Source organism: Venturia canescens, chromosome 3 (assembly GCF_019457755.1).
Source record: "Venturia canescens isolate UGA chromosome 3, ASM1945775v1, whole genome shotgun sequence".
NCBI lineage: Eukaryota > Metazoa > Arthropoda > Insecta > Hymenoptera > Ichneumonidae > Venturia > Venturia canescens.
Genome location: NC_057423.1, coordinates 6,623,361 through 6,643,663, shown reverse-complemented (window position 1 = coordinate 6,643,663; position 20,303 = coordinate 6,623,361). Strand labels below are relative to the sequence as shown.

The following is a 20,303-nucleotide window of genomic DNA, read 5'->3' as shown; positions in this document are numbered from 1 at the left end:
CGTCTGTATGCTCCGAAATTTCCCCTCATTTTGCCCCTCTTTGTCTCCTTGCCCCCTTCCAAGCTTCTCCTTCGTTACAACGAACTGAATCCTCGATTCTCCGAGCGCTTTTCTCTTCGGTTACATATTTCCTTTCCCTCCCTTTTCTTCTCTTCGTCCTCCACGATTCTCTTCACCCTTTATTTTACAATCGGCACAAGACGCTCCATTCATTTTTTCGCTCACTCCCTGCTCTCGAAACACCTCAATTCCTTCGGTAATTACATTCTTTCTCTGTAAACGAGTTTTTTTGTATCGTCGCGGGAGATAAGAGAACACAATTGAGTGACTCCGCGTTATCGTTGCGAACATTCGTTTCTCGGTTACTCAAAATTCCGCTCCCCCCGCACCCCTCGAAAATTCTTTTTTCCTTCCATTTTCTCATCAAGAGCTTCTCTCATGCTTTTTCCTCGCCCGTATTCACACGACCAGCAATCCCGCTCTGTCCTCAAACTCGATTACACGACTTTGATAAATAACTCGATCGCTGTGTTCGTTAGATTTTAACTGAGATGTGTCGGGCGTGAGCCGTTAGACACCGCAGATTCGGAGGCAAGAGATACGTGCGAATTTTCGTACAGGCCACTATAAATATGTTCCGGAGGCGGCCTCTGTCTTCGTCAATTGACTCGATGCATTGCTAGCACCGCGCACGAGTCACTAATTCCTGGCGGAAGAATTGTGATTCGGTGACGTCACGGTCCGTTTCGATTCGCATCACGCGCGTCACGCGAATGAACTCATACGGAGCTCGAAATGGTGGAAAAAACATTTGAGCGTGCACGCACGTCTTCGAGGATTCGTTCAAATTGCCCGTAATTGCTTGCATTATAAAAACTTTGGACGGTCTAACGGTTATCGATTTCTCATCACTTCCTTGCCCTGTCGAATTTCAATGAATTCAAAACAATCCAATTAGCGAATGGATTCGAAAGGATTCGAAAGAAAAATTCCATTGCGAATGCTGCTCCGGCGCGGTTCGATCCTATCCGATTGTGATCGAAAACTAGCACTCGCGACGTTCAACCTGAAACCGAGCTTCATGAGTTTCGAATTCGCAATAAAAATTTCGAGTTTTATCGAATACGAGGAGAAATTTTTCCCCCGATAAAATGATTCTGTTGAGAAATCGATTTCTCGAGACGAAAACCACCCGAAATGCTACAAAAGAGCCCCATGAAAGCTGTCAACAAAGCTCCAATTTCCAAAATGCCTAAATTTGAACTCGAGCGTCGAAACGAAGTTCAAGTTCGACCTTCCGATCAATCGCATCGTCAAGCTGCATGCACATGAATCAGAGGCTGACGCGCGACGACGTCAAACACCGAATCAGCAGGCCCGTCTGAAAGTTACATGGCCGGACGCTGGATAGGAATTCGAGCACACAACAAACTTGGCGTTTACGCAAGACTCGGGATTCCTCCTAAGAATAGATCATTTTAATTGGCTTAGCCAGCACCAAGATCTCCGGACCTTAATTGCGCCACTTGATGAAATTCGAGTCTTTCCGAATGTTCGATGTCCACACACGACTGCATATTCCTGTTGATTTGAAAGCTTCGATCAAAAGCGCTCAGCCCACGTGACGTCACCTATGATTGCGCCATTGAGCCAAGTTGTTCGAATCATTAAGTATCGTTACGTGTTCATACTTTTGCTTGTGTTCGATGTTTCCATCTACAAAAGCAGCCCGACCCAACGTGAGCATCGTTGATTGATTACTGTAAGTTGTCATTTTCATTACATTCGGCATCGATATCAGCGCACATTTTTAAAGCACTCGATTACTACATTACTCAGGAAGACTCTATCCACGTCACTTCGCGCTTGATCTACCACTCAATCAAGTTCTTTTAATGAGCGCTTATCAGTGCACGGGTCCATGCTTGTACATACATTCGATGCTCTCGAAGAAGAAAGCTCAATGCATAATTATCGCATCGAATAGGGTATTTCACAGCGTGTAAGAAAAAATATAAAAATGCATGTTTATGACGCAAATTTCATAAAAAGTAAAGGAGAAACGGGTCAATATTTATTCATAAAAGTGCAATGAAAATTTTATAACTCAGTTTTAAAAGTCGTTTTATTTTATCTGCTTTTCAAATGTCTAAAACGCCATCGGCCATATTGGATTCCAACGTGACGTCACTCCGATAGTAAACTAGATTTTTATCGTGCGGTCTGCGTTATTTTTATATTTAACAAGTTATTATCACGTTTGTGGAATTTTATCATTCATTTTATTAAAATCGCATGAGGGAAGACGGTTTTGTGGAAGCAAAAATTACGAATCTACCAATGATGAATACGTTGATGGTGGCGACGAATCCACAATTTTTGTGGCCTTTTTACACTTGTATTATTGCATTCAGGCACAAGACACCAATGATATACCATATTATAACTCATTATTTTCACAAATCTTGTTACTTGGTCTTTCGCAGTTGTATTGTTTACTAACGGAGTGACGTCACGAACCGAAACAACATGGCGGCTAGCGTTTTCCCGCGAAATTTGAAAATCATAAATAAAAAACAGTTTTCAAGAGACATTTCGGTCTTATAAAATGAAAATTCAAATTCTACCGGTTTATTACGATCTCAGGATCAATTTAAAACAGCTTTCAAAGAAAGTGTTTTTGTTTTTTTCATTAATTCTATTCGTTGTACCATGGAATTTTCAGCGCCATTTTTCCATGTTTTTAGAGTCCGGATTGCTCCTCGTTTTCTTATCAAATGACGAAATATACTGTTTCAGGAATGAATTCAATGTGTACCGAACCACACTGATAATTCACATCTAAAAACTGAGCAGTCTCATGTCAGTGCGGTAGAAAAACACGAAAACGACGTCCTCGCTTCGAGCTCCCGTTCCACACGTATGCTTTCGTTTTATCAGTTATTTCGTTCTGTTCACCAACAAAAGAGCGACTACAATCGATCATTTGATCAATTCGGCTTCTCTCTGACGAGGAAAAACTTGAGCCACGCAACAGACTCTGCAACCGCCTACGCCCCAATTTGTTCTGTTATATGAATCGCACCAATCGCGAAACGAAATGAAATTCTTTTGGAAATAGTCGGCGATCAACGTTTCTTTTAGGAAAATTTTCATTGAATTTAGTGCTACCGTTGTCTCATTGCCCGGAAATGCGGAGTTTTTTTCATCGAAAATAATAGCGGAGGATCTGAGAACGAGAAATGGGAGCCTCGAGGACTTTTATCTCGCGTTCATGCGGGTGGAAGGTGAGAGGAATCTGCAGCGTCGGGGTCGCGGCGTACGTGGCCCGCGATAACAGGTGTTTGCGATACTTTGTATTATAAGAACGCGCAAGACAGCGAGATAACGGGAAGGTGGGTTAATATTGAGTGAAGCATAATGGAAACGACGGCGTTTCTACGAGCGTTATATTCGAACGTTTAGTAAAAATTGATAAATCTGTTAGGCCGCGCGAAACCTATAAATACCTGAGGACGTAATAATATTTATGAGGATCGTGCTTAACTCAGGAATTAAGAAAGGTAAAAGGGTGTACAGCGAGGGAGTAGAAAAGATCCATTAACATCAGTCAACGTGGACGTGAAGGTGGGAGGGAAGAGAGCGAGAGGCCGCGAGTGAGGAAAATTAATGAAACTGTCGAGAACGCTGAGGCGGGAGAAAAAAACTTTTATCGTTTCCAAGGATAATTTTTTCTCTCCTTCTAGTGCGGTGCTGGTAATCGATCGATCAATCAGTTCTTGGCCCATAACTCGGTCAGCAACTCTTGGAATAACGATCTTAGTCTCTCTCGCTCTCCGTACGTGTTAGGAAGAAGGTTTGAAAATGAAAAGAGAAGCAATTCCATAATAATAATAATAACAATAATAATACTGAAAAAATAAAAATAAAACGAAGAGAAAAAACGTTCTCATCGGTCATGACGTTGACGTGAATTTGATAAGGATAATCGAGGACGCCAGTCACAGCCATTTTTTTGCAGATCTTTTGCCTTTTCTTCTTTTTTAGAAAGTGCTTGAAGTGCTTGTAAACCTGAGCTCAATTGGAAAGCTACTTTTGTACATTTAAATTTCTTTCATTACGTTCTACAACGCATACCAGCGAGTTATGCAACACAAAAGTATTTCGTAAGCTACTAAAAATAATAATAATAAAGTATGAGCGACAAGTTTGGAGTTTCACGAAATGATCGATCGAACCTGTGAGATTATGGTTTTTCTAATAGCCTTCATTACAAATCATGATCCGACCACTCCTTTCTGCTGTTACGAATGCACATTAGCAAAAGTGTATCGATAAGTTTGATTGTCAAGATTATTTATCTGCTGAAAGAGCGTTAATTAGTAAAGAGCATCGATGAATCAGCAAACGTTGAGAATGAATTTTTAGAAAATCTCCAAGTTTTTCCCGAGACCGATTTTTCAATCGAGACACTAAAAAAAAAAATAAAAAAAAAAAAAAAAAAAATCCCCACGAACCAATAATGCCGAGAAATAAAACTTGTTTGTACGATTCGATTAGCAATAATCATTGCTTTTTATGCTCATATATAGAGGCAAAATGAGACCGCAATTATATATTATTGCAACGAGATTGCAATTGCGTTATCGATTCGCCAACAAATCTTGTTTCACGATATTATCGCGCTGCTCAGAGCACATCACGAAGTAACACGTATTCGCACACACGTTTACCCCTCGGCACACGAACACTCCGAAGTTGCGTACTTCTCAATCGATAGAATGCGATGTTGTTCCGTCTTCCCCACCCACGCCACATCTCCGCGCAATGCCACATCTAAACTCTCCGGCTTTAATTTGCCTCTTTATTATTCAATTATTAATAAAACCATTTGAATACAACGTTGTCTCGAGTTTATAGGGTTTCGTAATTATACTGAATGTTGAATCAATCTCGTTGTTTATCTGACGTTTCATTATTATTGGCACGATTCCAAGCAGTCCATTAACGATAATGAGCATTGGATTATTATTGATTCGTAACTGTGTCAATAAACATATTACAAATTGTAATCGATTTTCGAGGAGAAGCAGCAGCAGCAGTTGGCTAACAAAGTTGTCTTTATTATATGTGGCCTCTCGGCGAATCCCGAGAGCTGGATGAGACGCGATAGCCGCCGCAGAGTGCTTTTGATATTAGAGTCCTTGAACTCCCACGCTACTGACCTAGATTGATTGGAGCTCCGGAAATCGTAAGATAAGCTTGATCAACGAGCGCGGGAGCTCTCAAATATTTCTTTTCGCGAGAGAGCAGAGCGGGTCATTGAAAACTGTTAAATAGTCAGAGAGCCATGGATATTCGTATGATTAATAGAGCAGCTAAGCGAGTGAATAATTCTTTGAAGCAAAGCATACAATTATATTGGCTCGTTAGGGCAATTTCCAGCTCGTTAGAGTCGTCGCGGATAAAGAAAAACGAAACTTCTCCGGTCGTCGAGGTTTTTGAGAGCGCCCGCGCGCGCAAAGGATTTTTCAGAGGATCAAAGCCTCGCTCTGTGTGTCCCTTTGGAATAACTAATTAGCTATGAATTGATAATTTCTCGTTTTACATGAACGCTCAACGAACTCGACATTTTGCGAAGTGGTTGCTTTATGCGCAATACGATTTTCCAACGGAGTATGGAGCCGCTTTTATATCATGCATTGACAATGAAAAAACCACTTCGTATGCGTCGCGTGCGGCGCAGCTGCAGTTGTCAGTCCAACGAATTACGCTAACTCTGTGCGCAGGCGCGGAAAATCAAAAACTATCATGAAAAAAGCCTCGATGTAATCCAGCCCGCAGTCTTCGCTGCTGCCACGCATGCAGAGTCCATTAAATTATGAGGACAAACAACGCACCGGGAGTCCAGTCAACTTAATTCTACATTCTGCTATACATGAATTATATATTTCGACGGGGAGTGCACACATCGGCAAGACGAAACAGTTTCTGTATGTGTAAGCAAACGGTAATCGGCTTAATTGGGACACTAAAAGCTGCGTTCGTAATCCGGGATTATTTAGGCCAAAAGCCTAAATCTCTTTTCTCCCTCTCTTTCTCTCCCCCGCACTTTCTCTTTCACTCAATCTCCGAGTTATTCGAACTAGTTAAGTCAAGCAAGTTAGTTCAGTCGAGCGGGGGCTTTTCGACTAGACTCGAATCGCAATAACGTGCGGTTCGTGCGGTGGGTGGACCAAAGTCGGAGTCGAGAAAGAGCCAAAGTCACTTTGGAACTCGGTCGATCTTGTGTGGTTTTCATTGCTCTTCCCCCAGCATCATTACAGCTAACTTAATTCACTTTCAATCTTTTATAAGCTTCTAACAAACGTTTACCAAGAGCTGTTTTCTTTCCCTGCTCTATTTGCCGGAGATGAAACGTCGTCGCGCACTCCAAAGTATTTTTAAGCACGCTCATCGAGCGCTTCGAGAAATTTCAATCCGACTCGCACTTCCCTGTTCACAGGAACAGCAATAACAAAATTCACGATTTTCACGATCCTGAATAAATCCCTAGCAAGTCCTTGCCATGATGCGTGCCATGGATACGCACCTTTATGGGGGCCCGGCTAACTCCCAACCGAGGATTTAAACCTGAATGAAAAAATGGAAGATCGAGGGAGGAGAGGGAGCAGAGGAAAGAGGGACGAGTAATGATAGTCCTCAGAGCATCGAGCTCAAGGAGGGGAAATCACTATCCTCGTGTGCGTTTCCACACGAAAGTAGACGACACACACTCGAGCACGTTCGGTGTAGACTCAACGGGCCATCGGCCGGACCTTATACTTACGTCATTATCTCTAGTGATACGGGAGGCAGAGTGGGAGGAAGGACGAGAGGAGAGCGAGTAAGGAGAGACAGAAGGAGAGTCTGACCTCCCTCATTACGTTGCTTATTTTTCGTTATTACGATCTTTTAATACGTTTCTGCTGTCCACCCTCCTCCGCGAGCTCCTCCCTGGCTCCTTTTCACGTAAATGCCCGTCTTGTCCCGCGGACTCGTGTTCAAAGCGGAGCCTCCCATCGCTACACCCGCATCTCCCTTTTTTACTTTTTCGTCGATGCAAACTTTTTCGCAATATGCAAATTATATTTCATTAGGGGTCGTTTTAGAGCGAAGCTCGTTTACTACCAAACGCAAATTTGCCCACCCCCACGCACACGCACCGAGGCATCGGAAGACGTGAACGTCTTCCTCAGGATGCTTCCCATGCGCGTCTTTCGGAGTTTGCCAAGCATCATCATATACGCAGTCGACCGACTGCCTTTTTTCGGACGATGGCAGTCAAGGAGAACGAGTCGAATGCACTTGTAATTTGCCAGGCCAAAGCAACCGAGGGGATTCTTTGCAACATGAAAAATCACACGACTCATCGGGACCTTTTTTCATCCACCAAATTACACTCGAATAATCGACTTTCGTCTGATGAATTAAGCACTCGTTTCGTGTCATTTCAAATTGATGAAACGAACAAAAAACCTTTCTATGAACTACCAAATTTTTGGTCCCTCGTGTAGAGCATAGACGTCGAAATCGCACTTCGTCGCATCAAAATATCAACAAAACGAACGCAAAGTTTCCTCACAGTTCTGTCAGACTATTACTATTTTTATATTTCATTCGAATTTAATCGAAATTCGTTACGCAATTGATCCATTTGTAACTACCGAAATAGCTGGTTCCGATTGAATGGAAAGTGCTCGACAAGAATAAGCATTTCCACAGAGCGATACTAATTGCCGTTACGTGAACAACGATCGATCCCCATTTTCAATATTCTTATAACAAGCGACTCGTGCATTTATCAGATTGATACGAATGACGGAGGCGATTTGAATCGTGAGCATACTGAGAAATGTTCGTAACAAAATTGATTTACTTATACGATGACGATTCGAGGCATTTTATTAACCGCTTTTCATGGGGAATTTTATTCTCGAAATTCCTCGTGGGAATTTGAGCATTAGCGAGCATTCTCGTGTAACTATATGATAATCATTATATTTTTGTGAGATAACAATAAGTGCGTTACGTGAACAAATGATGTCAACGAGAATCAACACTACAACGGACAACTTGTGTACAAGCTAGATTGCTACGGGACGTGACAATGCTCCTGAGAGAGCGCGACGTATCGGTGCACGAGCGAGAGGGAGAGAGAAAGGGGGCACGATAGAAAACTCAATGACGACAACGACCTCCCATTTATTCCAATTCGAGTTCGTTAAACACCCGTAACAGCGACGAATTACACGTTAAAAATCGTTATCGCTCGCTACAATTTGGTTTATTAAGGCAAGTACGATGAAACAAACGAGCTGAAACAACAACTTTATTTGGATGATAAGAACGCGAGTTTTCACGTTATTTCGTTCGAAAGTCACTCGATTCCTCTCATTTTCCGAGGGCAACACGAACTACTGGAAATATCGGTAAGGACACGCGAACTTTGCTCCAGCCACGATCGGTTGAAAATTTGATTAACGTCGTCCGACTCCGGCGCTTCGGTGCCGTTGAATTTTTCCTTCATTTTTATTCAAATGAAAGGCATTAATTCGCACCGGAAACGGATGATTGTTGCAGCTCACTCTTGACGTATTGGCGTAAGCGAATTTGATTTTTCTCGTTGACAAATGTACCGTTGGCAAACTCTTAATGGCACTTGAGAATTAATTAAACTGTCTTCGTAGTTGGTTCTCGCGGAGTCCATTGTTCTCGGTATGAATTCCGAGCTTTCGCTCTCTTTCCCTCATCCGCTAATAATACCTCCGATAAAAAGCATTTTTGCTTCGTTGTAAAAAGAGTTTTCTCATTATTTAGAGTACTGAAATTACGTCCGAAGATCAACGCGCGAGATAACGAAGCATCGTTGATAATTAGGATGTATAACAAGCGGAGATTCTTATTTATGAATTTCTCGTTGATAGATCTCGCTCGACGGAATATAAAGACGATTTCGTATGTATATACGAATCCACATAATATAAGAGCGACAAAGAACGGATGGATGAAGACAGTCAATGGCAATGCAAAAGTAACGAGACTAAATGCACTATAAATTATGCCCCAAGGCTGATTCTAAGTCGTAATTTTCGAGGTGATCATTCTGGGGAACAAAGATCGAGTATTCGTCGTACTACATATGGCGAGCAGCGATTCTCAAATAACGTAGCTCGAAATGCGCGAACAATTCAAAATAGAGAAACGAACGTTCGCAGCGATTAAATTCAGTGAGAGAAAACATTTTAATGGCGGATTGAGGTCAGAAATTGTTTTCTCGTCTCCCCATTCCAAGTTCTCATTCAATTACCCGGTCGGTAGACTCGTGGAGTTTTATATCAAACTTCGAGCAACTTTTTATAGGAATTTTGAAGAAAAAAGAGAGAAAACGAGTATTTTTATCATCACGATTGGAATGCTCGAAAGAGAATCGTAAAAATGGCAACATAAAAATGTGCAACTCTCAAGTAAGTAAGACTCTAATAAGATCGGGATATCGATCTTGATCGAGCGATATCAAAGATACATTGGAACTTTAATACCGTAAATAAGTCGTTGAGGACAAAAGGGAATAACGGAGAGAAGCGAGAACGCGCTGGGGAAGAAGAATTGCGCCCTTTCGTTAGTCAACGCTATCCACGCGAGGATGGGATGGCGTTCGAGGGAGTTAAAGATCTTTGAAATCTCGAAGATTTAACTCGGACACGAAGATCAGCATTGAAAGACCGGAGGCAGAGAACTCGTGGTGAAATTGAAAGGAGCATTCATTTCATTCACCAATCTCGCCGTGATCGCTAAAAGTTGTACTTTTTAGCATAGCGACGATTGCGGAACTCAATCCAATCTTGGATTTCGAATCAATGAGCTCGATCGAACGCGAGTTATATATCTCTCTTCAAATCTCCCTGCGCGAGAGACCAGATCGATAAACATGTGGCCATGTCGTGCGTGCTTTCGCGAAAGGATATTATTCCTCAGTATTTGGATCTGTAAGAGCTGCTGGGTGAGTTGAAGAAACTTGGCTAATACCCATCTCCGAAATAGCCAATCGATTTATTCCCTTGTCCCTGCCCCCCTCCCTTTCCCATGCTCTGTCCTCGTCTCTTTCACTTCCTCTCATTCTTGTGGCTCTAGTTTAAAGGGTTTACAAGACGACCCACCATCTTCCAGGACGAGAGTCTCGAAACGACGAAAGTCGAAAGCCATTCGTACCCGGAACAAATACTCCGATAAAGACAAACCAGCATGTATTTTGTCCCTCTCAGTCTTTATTTTTATACATTTCCCTATACATATTCCGTACGGAGATATATCTCGGATATGATAAAAAGTTTTAACAGCGCGCCAGAGCCGTTATAAAAGTTAAAATGTCACGACGGGCATAAAAGGTACTAATACTTTCTGGCTGCTTTTTCAGTATCAGCCAAGTTTTTCGGCTCTCTGTTCTCGATGGTGGACGCGAGCTTGCATTATCAGCGATCACCGAGCGTCCTCACTTTTATAGTCAAATGGAGTGGAAGAAAAAAGAAACACTCGTAAACGCAATCGCTTTATTTTTCGTCGATATCCCCAATTTTCATAAATTTTTTTACGACTTTCTGATTGATTGAAAGAAAATTGATGATTTTAGCGAGCTCGAGGCATTATTTTTGGACAAATCGTATATCCTTCTCAAAGCTTTCTTCGGCTAGTCCCACCACTCGAGTTCCGCTTCCGTTTTTCGATTTTTTATAGAGTATACTTGAAACAGTGAAAAATAATTCGACGGTGGAATCCACTGGGCAATGCTCGTGCAGGATTTAGAAGTTTCTTTCCGATTCAACGGCCAGATATAAAAACGTGGAGGGGTCTTGACTCGATCGTGAGACGGATTTTGGCTGGTGACTTACGGCAAGACGAAAAATGACGGGAGCGTATATTTAGGATCGAGCAATACATGGAATGTCCGGTCCGGCGGAGCTGAAAGAGCTTGATTGTCGGTTAGAATAGAAGCGTGACTGGTCGAACTCTACCCATTCGAATCAGCTGAGGCGCGAAACTAATCGCGTATGCACACAGATAATTAAGCGAAGATTAAAACGCTGGTGCGGATGGCTCGTCGCGGGAGAATAATACTCGAAGAGCTTCCATTTTTAGATCGAGCGATTGCGGATTTCGTTGGTTTCATCGATGAAATAATACTTTGAGGAAAAATCACAATCGACTCGTATTCTCTCGGAGCGAAGCTTGTTTTTATCTTTTAAAAAAGGACAAAATGTAAATTTATTTCTGCGTTTTCAAATCTTTGCGTCGACGTTGCGATGCTCCATTTATAGGAGGCAGCGTCGAAAACTTATGTAGAGGAATAAAAAAGTTGAATGTGCACATAAAAATGCGTATAAATGAAGTAAATAAGCGATTCGAAATGTCCGAACGGCGACAAGACGCGTGACGAAATGTATTCGTGCAACGCGACTAATCCGGGTCAATCTCCGCGCTCTCACCGAGATCTGCGAAGCTAATTTTAAATTAAACTGGTCGCACGATCGCGAAAGATTAAGAATTTTAGCGAATTGAAAAAAGAGAGAGAGAGAGAGAGAACCGAGTCAAGGAAAATAAAGGATTTTCTGCTTGACCTCTTGATTCCGTCGAGTCTGGAAATCCATCGAAATTTCTAAATCTCGAAAAATCTTTATTGAAGACTCAGCCAAGTTTAAAAACGAGATTGAGAGAAAGAGATACGGAGAAAAAAAAACAAAAAAACGAGGAATTTCAAGCATACACGGAGCAGGGGATGACGAAGGGGAGAACACCGAGAGAGCTGCACTGCTCGTGACGTTGCGCAATCTCGAGCAAAAACGTGCCCGTCATTATTCAATTACGTTACGTGGCATGACGAAACACCCGCGCGCTATTGAATAATTACAATTCTGATGTGAAACCGCGTTTGTTAGCTCTCGTCGCCCCCCGTAATAACAACTCTTTCCATTCAATTTCCGCGCCGTTTTTTCTTCACTTTCGACTCGATTCTGATTCTTATCTCCCGTACAATATTACATTCTCAGTCGCATTGTATATTTTTTTTCATTCAATTATCACTCCGACGCGGCCCTGTGGAAATTCATATTTCCGATCAAATTACCCGTCCACAACCAGATTGAGAGCGCTTTTTATTTTTTTTACTAAAAACCCAGAAATACGGGAAATAGATCGAAAATGCGACGGACGAATTCTCAGTGACGTGATTCCCACAAAAAAGAGTCCAAACACCTCGGAAATATTTCGAAACGCTCTCGCGTCTCGTTTCATGGGTCACACCCCGTATGAACATTTTCATGACATGATTCACCGGACAGAAACGTGTGAAATAACAGAACGTACACGCTGTTTGAGAAAATCCGTAATTACAGAATATTGGAGTTGTATACGTTACGGAGGAGTTTTGCTGTCGCGGAAACAGGGAAGAGAGAGAAAGAGAGAGAGAGACTGACAGACAAGCAGACAGAGAAAGAAGGAAAGAGCCAGAGGGCGAGGTCTGTATTTTGTATTGTGCGATGTACAACATACAAATATATCAGTCTATATCCAATCACGTCAACTATTTTTGTTTCTGTCCTCGAGCATCGCGAAAACTTTTCGACCAAAAAGTCCCTCGAATATTTACATTTTAAAATATCGAATGTTCTCTCTCATTGGTATATGTGTTGGATAACGCGAAATTGGAGGATGAAAAATCGTTGCGAAAATTGTTAACTGATCGATAACTTTGGGCCTTAAGGGGGAATATCAGTGTGGCGGAAAAATGAGGTACTACTTTTTGGGAATTTTTTTGAAAAAACGACTCGATCAGATTATTTGTAGTTTTGTATATCAATTATTGAAGTAATGAAGTATACAAACATTTTTTTTTTAATTTTTAGTACATTTTATTAAGCAGAGGTCATAAAATGGCGTCTCAAAAAAAGACTCCGCGACGATTGACAGCACAAGTGCCGCAGCAAGCATCTGAAATAAAAAATTCAAAAAGCTTATTAAATTATAATGGTATAACTATCGCAGCATCGTAGGAAATTAAAAATTTTTGATTAGAAAAAAAATGGCAGCCATTTAAAGGGAAATCGAATTTCACACAAAAATTTTGCAGTAAATTATTAATAAAAAAAAAAGTAAAGAATTTAAAAAAAGACTCTACGATGCGACGATATAGCGATAAGTTTTCTGAAGAGAATCCTTTTTGAATGAAGTCGATTGGACAACATTATATGCTGTCAACCAGGTCAAAAAACATGCTTTCGAGAGAAACCGATTTAAAGTTTTGAGAGGATAAAATTGAATGATGTAACTTGAATATTAATGTAAAACAAGTTCTTACCGATTAGTCTGTTATCCCTGGACCATATGCGGGAGCTCTTTTGTGCCCAAGCTCTTGTTTTCGCACCGACATTCCCCCTTAAAGTAAAAATGAAGATTCCAGAGTTCCGGAATCGTTTCAAAGTGAATAAAACAAAAATGACACATTTTTTCTGCCGTTCAAAAACAAAGTGTGATTCATTTCTCAGGCACAGAGTTTCCGCCAGCACTATTTATAAATGACGGGGCAAAACTTACGACATTACAAAGTTCCGGGTAGATATTTTTTCTCGTTGTACAAAGTTGGCCGGGGTGGATGTCAAAAAGTGTGTTTGTCATCCGGAAGTTTAGCAACAACACGTAACTCTCGTTGCCGCGTTCAACGGAGAGTTGGCTAAATGGCGATACTTCTTTTTAGCCAACGGTGTGCAAAGTTCGCTTTCTCAGTGCTCCGGAGAGCTCTCACGAGGTTGAATCGATGCTCGATATACGTGAAATAGTAGTCCTCGCGGTGAGTTTATGATAACGATACACGCGCAGCGCACATTCCGCAGAGGCTCGTTCGATATATTTCCGCGAAGGAGTGCTACGTTTCTAGCACCACGCTTTTATCTCTATACAATACGAGATATTTACCGATAATTTATAACAGTGAGAAAGAGAAAGAGAGAGATCGAGAGGGACTAATAGTTTGCACAGAGAGCGCCGGAACAGAGTTCGGTGGGGATTTCCATGGGGCGATGAGGGATGCGAGGGGTGTGGAGGGCATTATTGCAGTCATCACGTGCAATCGCCTTGAACAATAATAACCATGATCCAACGTTATTACACATTCGCTCATGCAGTAACGTCTCCTTGTTCAATTGTACATATAACTATCTTCCGTACGCTATACGCATGCATACAGATTTATACATATAAATGTGTGTGTTTAACATCCAACGAGGCTAATACGAGGCCCGGATAATTTACCGCGAGAGAATATTTATTCGACTCGTACACACTGGCTGATCACCTTCGTCATTTTTCATTCTTATCGTTATTATTAATAATATATATTTGATGATGGATATACTCGTGACACGATAACCCGTTATTGCACCGTTGACAAAATGACGAATGCATCCGAGTGTGTTAGATTGATTTCGAAAAAGAAGCGACGAGTTTAAATACTGAGCTGAGAGTTAATAACGATAATGGATGCTAATTAAAATTTGCTTTTTTCGAAGCATCGCACACACGCTGTGTTATTGTATCGTGAGAAAAATCATTTCAATAACGTTTATCAAGCTTCGAGTACAGTCTCGGTTGCTTCCTCATGCATCGATCCCACTCCATCTTTTCTATTTTTAACCGATTCGAGTGTGTCTCCATGTCTGAGGCTCGCGATCGTAAATTGTAATAAATTTTTCGGTCGTAAGTTATTGCAACAAAGTTCGATCGTGCTGGCTCGAAGGCGACCTTGACCCGACGAGCGAAATCAGAAGGTTGGTGGAAGCTCAATTATATTCAGCTATTGCGGCCGATACTTTTTCCCTCTCTCTAAGACGCTCGTCGCCTCTTTCTCTCTTTTTTTCTCGCCTGTAAGCCAACCTTATTGTTTATAGGCTGCGGATGTCGGGAGCAACGAGAACTCAAAGAAACTGTGCGGAAAGTGAAAACTCCGTCAGCGATGACGTTTCAAATTGAGTTTTTATTCGTAAGAGCTACAAACATGATATCAGCACACGGATTTAAAACGCGAAAGCGCTTCTCAGTCAAAATGCTTTTGATCTCAATTGTTAATTAGCCCAATTAAAGAACCGTTTGTGTGTATATTTAAAGAGACAAAAAGATCGCGAGCACCGAGTTAATTGCATATGCTGCAATTAGAAAAATAATCCAACGACAATTATTATTGTGTATATCAAGAGCGAAGATTTGGAATATATTTTTAACCAATTATATCGTCGTTTTACGAAACGCCAGATAATGTTAATCGCCTACTCGTTATTTGACGTTACTTGAAAACTAATTGGCCAGTTTGTATGCTAATTTACTTTTGTTCCTGCAAGTCATTCACGGAAGTAGAACAATAGAATTCAATTAACATAATTATAATAATGACACTGAAGTTATATACTAAAAAAAAAATATTGGCATCGGAAGCGCCGTAAAAAGTGTCATTGCCGAAGCAATAACATCGCGCGTTTGTTCCTCCTGCGAAATTCTTAATATCAACGTCGTTTTATCTTCTTTTAAAGTGTGCTCCAAATTCTGAAAAAATCATGAAAAAACGTATCTCAAAATACGCGGAAAGAATCGTCTCCGAATCTTACATTCCGCTTGACACACAGACGCACACACTCGCACACAGCTCCTCAAAATCACTCAATTCGTCGAGCTAATGTGTACGAAAAGAATCTATTTTTAGTCACCGAGAAACCGCTATGTTGGTCAGTTAATTTTTTCTCGTAAATACCAATGAATCGATACGTGGAAGACTTTCTTAACGGACGGTGAGAATGAAGAAAAAAGACGAAGATAAAGAAAGAAAGAAAGAACACTTGAATGGAGAAGCTATTTGGCCGTCTAACGGTCGTTGGCTGGTAGAGACTCGCGTACACACACGCAGACAATATACAGAAGAGGCGTAACAACGCCGTGCGACTTTTCGCGAGGTTGAGCAAAAGTGAAGGATTCGAAAAAATTGAAGAAAACGACTGGACCGCGAAGGAGAGCCATCAGAAAGAAAGATTCCTCAGCAATTAAACGCCGAGTCTAATTAGAATTTCATGGAACGTGCTCCGATCTTCAGAATCACAGAGATCTCGGAGAATCCAATCTCCAACGATTTTATCATTCGAGAATTCACTATGCAATTAATCAAGTTTTATTCTGTCAGGGATCAAATAAAGCAAAATCAAATTAATAAATCACCGAGACGAAATGTTTGTGTGAATGAATTTGCACATAATTGACTATAAATTATAAATTCAAATGTGATTTTGCATTTAAATTAAACGAACGTCGTACGTGGGTGGGAATATATCGAGAATTACTCGTATTCCGGTATTTCTTTTCGTTTCTTTTTTTTTTTTTTTTTCATTATTATTCGTTATAAAAACGTGGACTTTGCCATTGAAAGGAGAGAGGCAATTACAAGATATATCATTGCTTTGATGGACTGTTCACGCACCTGTTAAATCCTCAAGCTCTCGAGACTCTTTTCCGGTTCTCGGGTTATAAATCCCGTTTTATTTCTGCACTTTTTCTCTCTCCCTCTCGCTCTTTCTTTCTCACATATATTTCGTTACAAATAAATAAACAGCTAAGTTTCGCGCGATGTGTGCGAGGAAACTTTTAGCGAAAGAATTCCAGCGGAATCTAACGGTCCGAATCGTTGGGGAAAGAGCACAAATATTATTGCTCGTTTGACTGTATATGCTGCTTGACGAATAGAAAATCCTTGAGAATGACGAAATAAAAGATTGTTATCGCGTATCTGTCGTCATCGACGAGTGTTCGAGTTGTGAAAAAACAATATTAAAGGAGTCGAGAAAATTATCACCTTTTAATTTATTCGTGCAGAACAAATTGATCGTTAAATATTTCAAGGTCGTTAACTTATCAATTCATAAATGTATCTTTCAACGAAATCTCAAAAAATTCTTCAGCCGCGCTGCTTATTTTTAACTCGCCGTTTCTGTAACGACCAATGAAAAAGTTAACTCAAGTTTTTTCTATTAAAATAAAGGAAATAAAATGAACTGAAAATTTCGAATTTTCGAAAAATTATATATATCGTCAACGATGAATTTCGTTAAAAATCAAGAGCAATATAACTCTGCGATTTTCTCTTCCTTCGGGAAAATCTTAATTAGATTAATTCAAAGCTCAAGAATATACTGAATGAAAAAATCCATTGAGCAAAAAACTTGTTCGTTGGCGAGTCGTCAGACCGGTTGACGTCCAACATGTGTGCGATTTGTTACGACATATTATTCATGAGCGAATACCAAATGTCGAATCATTTAAAAAACTGTACAGGACGAATCAAAGAAAAATTAAAAGGAATGCGAAATAATGGGAGACCGAAATGGCGAGACTGCCGAACGAAAGAATGTTGAAGATTCGACTTCATCAAACTTTCATTCCCTTAGGTGCAAAATATAATTGCGCGATGATAATTTATGAGAATATCATTAGTGAACGAATCAAGTAAAAAAAAAAATCATTAGATTTTGACGACTTTTCGCAGCTTCGATCCAATAAAAATTCTCCGATCTTCCTCCGTCGATAAATCACTCGAGAGATGGATTAAACTTGAAGCGATTCTGACCAAGGCTCGTCGCGAGAAAAAGCTATTAAATTTTGATGTCTCCGAGGAATGACGCTAACAGTTTAATTCGCTCGTCCTGTATATCGCCAGCAACGCGCAATGTACTAAATACTCAACGTCCAAAGAATATGCACGAGAGCGATGCCTACACGTGCTAATGCAGAGTCGTTTGTCCTGTTTCGATTTGTACAATAAAACCTTTTTTTTGTAACGAGAATTTAAAAAAAAAAAAAAAAATGGGGAACAAGAACGATAATAACAATGAAAGCCCGACGCGAGGTCAGCGAGATTGAAATTAATGTCGATTACTGCTCGAGTCTGTTCTGTGCAACGACAAACGACGACGTTGACGATGACGAAGACTCCAACGAGAAACTGCAATTAACAACTGAGCGAGAAATATCTTCCTCCGCAGCACGCCACCAAAAGGCCCATTTTTTTCTCTGTCTCTCGTACCCTTTCCTCTCATTTTTCGTCCTCCTCCTTCCTTCGACGTCTTCCTCGCTCCCTCCCTCCGTCTCTTTCTCCATCAACTGTCGTCTGTTTTCTGTCCAGTCTCACGCATTAACGCTCATTCATCACTCTCGTCATTCAATCTCTCACGATATATTTTGTGCTAAACTCTTGTCTCTTATTGCAGTATCGGGGTTCGTCGCGGTGGAGCCTATATTGCATAAAACGGTTGAATCATCTGCTGGGTCGACACGAGACCTCGAATACTTTTTTTTCGTATTAATGCAGTGAACGATTGAGACGAGTGCGACAAAATGTTGTGGATTCGAAATGATAGCTCGAGAGGCAAAACGAAATCGATTTTTTTCCAATTTCGAAAAATCAAAAGTTCCACACATTCGAATACCTCGCGTCATTACGGAAGCTCTGTAAACGTTGAAAGATTCTATTGAATGCAATTCGTGTTGAAAGGTATTCAAAAGTTCGATGGCCTCGAAGGTATATTACGATATAATTGCCAGCTAAACGAACGTAGGAAGATCACTAATCGAAAAATGGGAAAAAAAACTTGGCACATGTACAGAGAGAGAGAGAGAGAGAGAGAGAGAGAGAGAGAGAGAGAGAGAGAGAGAAAGAGGTGAACGAGTAGAAAAACTCGAGCTTTTCGGGTATTTGCCTTCACAATTTTCATTTCAATTTGCATGCCAGGCTATACTTTGAATGGCATTCGGCAATCTAAATTATCGTTCTTTATTCCTTCGTATGCTCCGTTTTTTCCTCCTTTTTCTATTAGTTTTGTTTTTCCGTTGCCTCTTTTTCCGCGAGAACAAAATACCGAAAGAACGAGAGAGAGAGAGGGACGGAGGAGGGTAGTTTTTTTACTCGGGTATACAAAAGCTCCCGGGGTTGAGCGCATTCTGCCAGCAGCAAAGTCGTTTGTATTCTCGATCAGACCACCCTCTCGCTCTATCGCACCCCCGATTCTCGTTTCCATCCTCCTGCCTCTTCGACCCACACCTCTCCAAACACATTCACACAGCTCAAAAGCTTCAACAATTTGAATCACGTCTATGTGCTCGACCACGCACATTTCGATATCGACCTGACAATAGAGACTTTAAAGGGGCAGAAGAGGGGGCGGGGAGTAGAAAACGATGAGGGGTTTACGCGAAGTAGAAAAAGGCGAATCCGACCATCGTCAGCAGCCAGTAACAGCATCAATGACAACGATCAAATGGTACGTCGTGTGGTGTCAGCTATTTCGGCAAATTCCTGATAAAATAAACCGAAAATTGTCTCCCCGGGAGCTCGTGCAAGAGAATCATTTGTCAGGCATCCGATGACTTTTTCATCGATCGAGGTCAATTTTATATTCTTTCAGGGAGGTAAGAAGCTCGATGAGTAGTGCTCGGAGGAGTGCACACGACGCTTCGACTGCTGCGAGGCCATGATCGTATCGCGCTTCATTATCGCGATCGTACATCACGATTTTCTATATGTTAAGTAGCCTCCTGTTAAATAACATTTGTCATTCAACTTATTCCAAACTATAAGAGAGCGGCGAGTCGAAGCTTGCGATAAAAATCGATAACTGCGCGGGAGAGCGGTGTAACAGGTGCAATCCGGGGATATCGAGCACTCGCTCGTCTCTCTTTCTCTTGAGATGTTGAGACGATTCTTCTGTCCCACAGGTGGGATGAAATAGAGAAAGAGGGAGCGAGAGAGAGATTGGGGGGGGGGGGGAACGAGACAGAGGAAAAGGAAGAGAAGAAGGAAGAAGAACTCCATCTCGTCTACGGAGTACGGAGGTCGTTGACCTCTTCCTCTCTCTCTTTGCCTCTCGCTCTCTTCGAACAACAAGAATCGTCGGATGTTCGAATGCCTCTATTTCTCCGTCCCGTTCCCTCGCTTATTCTTCCTTTCTCTCTTTCTCTCTATACGACCTCACACAGACGCACACACTTCAACACACATTTATACACGCGGATACACACACTCGCGATAGCCATTCGCCATTGCCATTTGCTCGAGCGGAATTAAAAAAGTTTTGTTTTACCGTCCGCAGTTTGCCGTCAAGGCCTCCCTCGCCTTGTGAAATTGAAGGAAACATCGCTTCGATTTTTTTGTTCACAGAGTACATTTGCACGTTTCGTTGAATTTA

At 41.3% G+C, this 20,303-nt stretch overlaps 1 protein-coding gene and 1 long non-coding RNA gene across 3 annotated transcripts in view; both read right to left on the bottom strand.

Annotated features, from left to right (window-relative positions):
• LOC122408234 (TOX high mobility group box family member 3-like) overlaps positions 1–20,303 on the bottom strand; it is a 187,099-nt gene that overhangs the window by 81,183 nt on the left and 85,613 nt on the right. The gene's annotated exons all lie outside the window — the stretch shown is intronic.
• Positions 12,870–14,002, bottom strand: LOC122408235 (uncharacterized). The gene is made up of 3 exons (XR_006260410.1): positions 13,627–14,002; positions 13,391–13,467; positions 12,870–13,023 (listed from the first exon to the last, which is right to left on the bottom strand). It is a non-coding gene; the product is annotated as an uncharacterized lncRNA (long non-coding RNA).